General features: G+C 37.1%; 1 long non-coding RNA gene across 1 annotated transcript; it reads right to left on the reverse strand.

The window, feature by feature from the left end:
- Positions 1–136: 136 nt before the first annotated feature.
- LOC149009385 (uncharacterized) lies at positions 137–1898 on the reverse strand. Its single transcript, XR_016174738.1, has 3 exons — positions 1347–1898; positions 305–434; positions 137–220 (listed from the first exon to the last, which is right to left on the reverse strand). It is a non-coding gene; the product is annotated as an uncharacterized LOC149009385 (long non-coding RNA).
- Positions 1899–6921: the final 5023 nt, after the last annotated feature.

Here is a 6921-nt window from a genome sequence, read left to right on the forward strand (position 1 = left end):
ATTACTACATCTGAAGTTTATACTAATAGAAATGCGAGACAGAAAAATATCTAATTAACCGATAATTCCAAATATAAAATGAACATTACATGCTCAACCATCGAATAAAGATAACCCAACCTCGGTTTGGAAAAGGCCGAGTATGCAAATGGAGAAGGTAGATCCCTTTGAGCACCCATCACAATCCCTTTGTTTCTCTTCTACCATATTTTGTGCTTCACTGAAATGAAAGATAGGAATATGTATGAGAAGTCAAGAAACAAAGAATAAAGATACGGCACATTAATACACAGGTATGGAATACCTTGTTGCTGGTGTCGTCTTTCCTTTCAAGGGCTGCTAATTTGGTACAGATTGACAAGTTGCAAGTGCATTTCTGATAGTAGTTTCCGAAATTCCCAACCACAGACAACCTTGCTTATTTCTATGATCAGCTTTCAATATTCCGATGGAAAATTTGCAGGAAGTAATTCGCAAAAGTTCAAAAAATCAGACATTTAAATGAGTCTAAAAGGATCATTGCAAAACCCAGCAGATATTTTCTTAAAGATCAAAAGAAAAAGAGCGATAAGGAAAGAAAGAAGTTGTCCGAAAGTGCATGGCATAGCAAGCAAAGATGCAAAACGGCAATTGTTAATTCTACACAATTAAAATATATTGCCTATGCAAAATACAATCGTATAAAGAAATGCGATTATAGTATCCATATTTAAGTAGAACAACACAAATATGGATATTTACCAACTGAAGAGATATATGAAGTACCATGAATGATTCCACCCCAACCCCCCCCCCAAAAAAAAGTACCATAAATGCAGGAAAGCTTCTGTTGGTCAATCTTTTGATGATAATAAAGCACCCAATGAAGCTTCCAACAAACCATAAACACTTCTTATTCACCCACACAAAGTACCAGAGATCTATTCAATAATTCATCCAAGAAAGGAGCTCATCCAAGAAAGGAGCTCAGCCACGATGGCAACAATTATGGGAATCCAAGATAACACAGTAAAAAACAGGCCATTATATGTACCGCTAACATAAGGCATGATAACATCCGAAAGCAACTTGCAAAGCCTTAATTGGTGATGCTAAAATTTGGGGGGAAAAAGCATCTACTGAATACTCTGCCCCAAGCACAGAGCTCCCCATCAGTTGATGCAGTTCATCAAACATGTGACAAAAAAATAATAAAAAAGAATCTATGTCTAAAAGGATATTTAAATCTCAAGGCCACATTTTAATAATTCAATTTCATATCATGGACAGCACAATTCTGAGTTACCAAAAATAAAAACGCAGCAGGGCATAATAAAAGTTTTACATTGCACTAATTAGATTTTTACCTGAATGATGCATGCTACAGCTTAGCCATTCAATATGCTTAATAAGACTTCAAATAATAGCAGAGCAATGTGACTGAAACTCCATCTCCTAAACACAAATGACCATCTACACAAATAAATTTAAAAATTCTCCTGAATATGAAGAAGTAACCATTCAGAAACTGAAACAAAAAAACCACATGATTTGAAGAGAATCTACTAACACCATATTAAAATATACTTTCCACTTTCCTTTTCCTTGACGGGCACCCTTTTCAGCACAGTCAATAGCTTTATGTTGTTCCTTTAGTTGTAGCTGAAAAGACCACTGAAAGGCATGTGATGAGATCCTTATAATAGATTTGATTGGAGGCTGAGGCCACTGAAAAGCCCACCCGCCCGCCCCCCCTTTCACTGATCTTCCCTTTCACACCTGCTGAACCTCTTCCATACTGTCACTTGTGAGTTGTGACTGCAACATTGCAAACAATTGTTGCTGAAGCCCAGAAGACACTCTTCATTCAAGCCGTTAACTGCTTCTGCTTATCCTCATCAGAAGAACCGGAGCACACTTATGCTGCTGTTCCGTCCTGTTCGGTCGCTGCAGCAATCAAACCAGCCTTGGATTGAAGATTGGGTTCTGTTCCAGCAGGACTTTTGAAGAGTGTGATCCCACTCAATCCCACTTTGGATCCTTGTGGCTGGCTGCATTATCTTGGAGCCCTAACTTTATTGTTTCATCACAATTTAAATCTCCTCTGCTGCTCACCAGAATTGAACCGAATTTGCAGCAAAGATGTATCTCATCAAGGATTACAGTCTTTCTAGCCAAACACAGTGGTGTTTTGCAAGTTATCCCATAACCTTCTATCTTGGTGTCACCTTCATACCTCAAACTCTCCAATGAAATTGACTGTAATTTGGAAGAAGGGTTCTCCTCACTTTCATGTACACCCAGACCTGAATTTTACACAGTTATTAAGGACTGTTTTGGTTAGAATTAAAGTTTCTACTCAAGATTTTTTTATACTTGATTCATGGCTGTATCTGGGGCTAGGTCAACCCTAATGTAGTCTTACATTAATATTAATACCTCCCTCAAAAAAGTATACATATTGGGCTCATACACTCAATATGTATACATATTAGGCTCATACACTCAATATGTATACATATTGGGCTCATACACTCAATATGTATCCAGACTTACACCGTCTGTAATTCCATCTGTACGCACGTGCACATAATGGATTAGGATTCATTGCAAGGGGCGAACCGCCGCACGGTTGTCAGCATCAGGAAATAAAGGGACGGTGAGATAAGAGAGGTCATGCCCTTGGATTAAAAGCTATTCTAGTAAGAAGAATAAAAAAGGGTGAACTAAGTGCTGAAGGCTTCTGCACAAGTAGAGTGGGGGGGGGGGGGGAATTGCAGCCTTACCCCAACAGCTTTTTCTCTCTTTCCTTTTTTTTTTGGGGGGGGGGGGAGGGTGAGGCGTTTCGATGCCTTGATCTCACACCGCACCAACCACCGAACAAAGGCCCGCCCCTAGTAAGAAGAACCTAGATTGCAAATACTTTGGTGGTATATTTTCCGAATTTGAAGTTCTTCCTTTATTGGTTATAATCCTATAATTCCTTCATTTCAAGCTCATTACAAAATTCAATGTCAAACCTTATTTTTTAATAGATATAACTACTGTTATATATTGAAATTTAGACCCTACCAATCTCAGAACTTGCTAAATTGAATGCTTCCAGCATTAAAGCCCAACTTAAGCCAAAGGGATGAACAAATTGTTCCTTTCTACTAATAGTGCACATCATTAATAATGAGTATTTTATAGTACAGAGAGATGAGATGTCTCACCACTTCTTCCTCCTCTTGACTGATTAATGTTTTCGACATGCTCGAGAAATGGGCTTGCTTTAGTAGCTGATACCTAGAATTATCCAAATAAGGAGTTGTATATAATATAGTAGATTCAATAAACTCCCCTGAGATAACATTCTCTAAATTAAATTAGACTGCTAATCCTAATGAAGAACTGGAAGGATCAAGCATTTGATTTAGGGTATGAATTTCCTTTTGCCACAGCTCTTAGTGTTGAAGGATATATATTTCTATATGCAGCTTTCAAAACTGGGTAAGTAAACTACGATCTTAACCAATTCGGATGCGTCATTATGAACAAGAAGGATATGGATTACTACTTCCGTTTAGCTCAGACATATATTCAATGGAAAGGAAAGCAGTATTGTGAAATAATTCAAACCAGAATCCAAAAAGTAGTCAAATATTCCATTATGTTACCAGAAAAAACAGATAAGCCCTAGAAAATCTGCTTTCTATATAGATTGAATACACCACAATACAGCTAAAACCCTAAAACCTAAAAAAACCAATACAGAAAACAAATCATAGTAAACCCTAGACTATAATAATGAAACGAAACCCAATAGATGAGCAAGCTTCTCCGACCTGGGAGGATCAAAATCATCACTTGGGAGGAGAGGGATGTGAAAGTGGCGGGGTTCTGAGCAGACTGGCCTGTTGCATTTCAAGGTCGTTCAACTGCTGCTCTCTATCCATCTCTATGATAAGAGGAACCACCAGAATCAGGAAAGTCGTTCCTGCAATCCAGGCTGCTTTGCCGGTACTCTTGAAGAGCTTCTTTGTCACGAATGCCGCGTCGGAGACCACTCTCTTTCCATGATAAACCACTGGGGATTGAGAAATATGCTGGAAACCCTAGTTAGTGTACCATCATCGCTGCCTTTGCTCCAACTGTTTTGAGACGCCATGCCGACTGAGAGAGAGAGAGAGAGAGACTGCAAGAGAGACCGGAAGGCTTCCCCGGGCAATATGAAGAGATATAAGAAGCTTCGGTACCGCTGGATTGGAACCGGAGAAACCTCACCATTATACAACCCACATGATTAAATCCAAACTTATTTGTTGGAATCAAACTTCAAGAATCTCTAGAACCCTAGCCACCTTCTTAGTCTTACCCAACTTACAGAGTCCCCGAATCATGCTTGTGCTGGGAATTATATCTGGGATGTCACCTTGACATACCATGCTCTCCAGAATCTTAAAAGATTCGTCCAGATCCCCATTTCTCAAAGAATGACCAGAAGCTAAACAGGAATGACCATTTTCCGCATGCCCATTAGGGCTTTTTAGCGGAATCGATACTTCACCACTGAAGCTATTTGTCTCCACGTTTGAGACTGGAAAAACCCGATTGCTCCTATTCTTTCGAGATCGACTGTCTTTTCTCAGCCTAGAAGCAGGGGATATAACAGAGCAACCGGCCTTATATACTGTATTCTACTGGAGAAGCTAAACGGTCGCAATTCTACTCGGGAAGCTAAACGGTCGGTTTTCTTTTTATTTTTAATTTGAGTGAGTTGTTGTTTTTGAGTGACGGCATGTGATGGTTCACCTTTGCATTCTTGGATTCTTTTCTCTTTTCATTTTTTTCTTTTTTTTTTTTTTTTTTTTTTTATTTTTTTTTTTTTTTATTCTTTCTCTTCGCGAGGTTCATCCGGCCCTTTGGCTCTATTCTTTTTCTTTTTTTTTACCGACTTGGTGTGTAGGTGTTTGTGTAGGTGTTTAGTTTTCAACCGTTCAAGGGTGCGATAGGTTGATTACGGATTTTTTGAGAATGTTCATGTTTATTTAGGAGGGATATTTTGGTCTAAGAAAATACGTACAAGAAGTGTTTGAGGTTTTTTTTGTAGTATGACAAGGAAAATAAAACGTGCATAAGCACGTGGGTTCATTGCTTCTTTTTTTTTTTTTTTAATGTTTGTATACCATCTAAAGCTCGCACCGTCTTCTAATTTGCATTGTTATAATCCGCGTAATTTGCACATTATACGATTGAGGTGATCCTTATTATGCACATTACACGATTGAGGTTCATGCCTTAGAAAAAATTTATCATGATCAAAGTTATATCAATAATAAAAAAAATATTATTTCAACATACTTTATTATGCACGAAATAAATGTATTTCTTTCTTGTGTTTGTAAGAGTTTCTTGTTTTTTCCCATAGGGTTCTACTTTCCATCCATTTTTGGTTTCAAGTAAACAAAATATTTGGTTTCAGTAGTTTTATTTATAGATACGTTCACGAAGAGACTCAACTCTAACATTAGTAGGAATTTTAGAATTTTAAACATTGATGATTTTATCAAATATAATTGTAAGTATTTATTTATTCTCTCACTTAATTTATGGAAGTTGACCATTTTCTCTTTCTTTCTTTTTTTGTAACAAATGTGCTATATATATAGGGAAATTGGGGATGGAGAATATTACTTATGCCTACAAGGGTTGAATCCAATGGAGATGTGAGATGCATAACCACTCAACTAACCTTCCATTAGATGGTTATTTTCTCTTTTAAACATATCAAATATAATTGTAAGTATTTATTTATTCTTTCACTCAATTTATGAAGTTTGACTATTTTTATTTTTTCTTTTAATTAATAGTTTTCAAATTCATTTGTTTCCTTTATTCTCTCATTTGAGTATTTGCTCTCTCTTTATTTCATCTTCTTGTTTTATGACTTTTATGGTTCATGGTTAGATTTACTGAATTCTCCATTGATGTTTTCAGGGCTTCTCTTCACCAATTTCATGAATTCTTCTCAAAGTTTAAACTCATTTAAAAAGAACAATGCAGATAAAAGATGAACTCAACCATCAGAGATTTAATCCACGGCGCCAATCCTGCTGCTTTGTTTCCATAAATACAAATAGGAAGGGTTTTAAGAAAAAGGCAAAAAAACTGTAACTCCTAAATGCTTGTCTATTAAAAAAATCATATGGTATAATAATCATTTCTACCGATTATGGCCAAAAGTCACTTGTTTGTTTTTAATAATTTATGTGGAAACTTTCATGCAAGAGAGAGGGACAACAAGAAGGATTTTGATCAGCGGTTAAATGAGAATAAGAAGAATGGGAAGGCGTGAAAGATTACTCGGCGGCCATTGTTTGAGATGGTGTTGAACAATCATGTCCAGCACCATTGCATCTATCACTCTCTTAAACTTCATGTTCCGAGAGGCGCTGGCAAGACTACTGTAATCATCAGCCATAGTCTCTCAGCCTCTTCACCCGTCCATGGGCATTATCCATCTCTCCATTTTTGACTCCTAGTTCTCTTAGTTGTATCGATGCTTTTCATTGGTCACTCACTTGGTTGGGATAAGCCTGAACAACTTCTGAAACAAGGACGCATGTCCAGGGATGAAATGAATTCCACCGTATAAATCATAATTCGTACAATATGTGGGCAAAACAATTTCTTGATGCGCCAGCGAAACTTGTAATCACTAGCTTAAAAATAAAGTAGGGGATTTAAGAAAAGTGGCATTTATTGGATGGATTTGATAATTTCTTACCATGGTTGTAGGTAGTAAATCATTTTTTGATAAGTCATTTATGGTTCTCATGCAAACTACTCTATGAATTTAAACTGAGCTTCAGTTAATTTCATATTTGATGATAAGTGATCAGGTTGTGGAAATGAGGACAATCCAGCCACACCAGATCCACCTAGCTGGTCTGAGATATC

This window comes from Hakea prostrata, chromosome 7, assembly GCF_041222555.1.
Source record: "Hakea prostrata isolate BN-2017 chromosome 7, UWA_Hpros_2, whole genome shotgun sequence".
NCBI lineage: Eukaryota > Viridiplantae > Streptophyta > Magnoliopsida > Proteales > Proteaceae > Hakea > Hakea prostrata.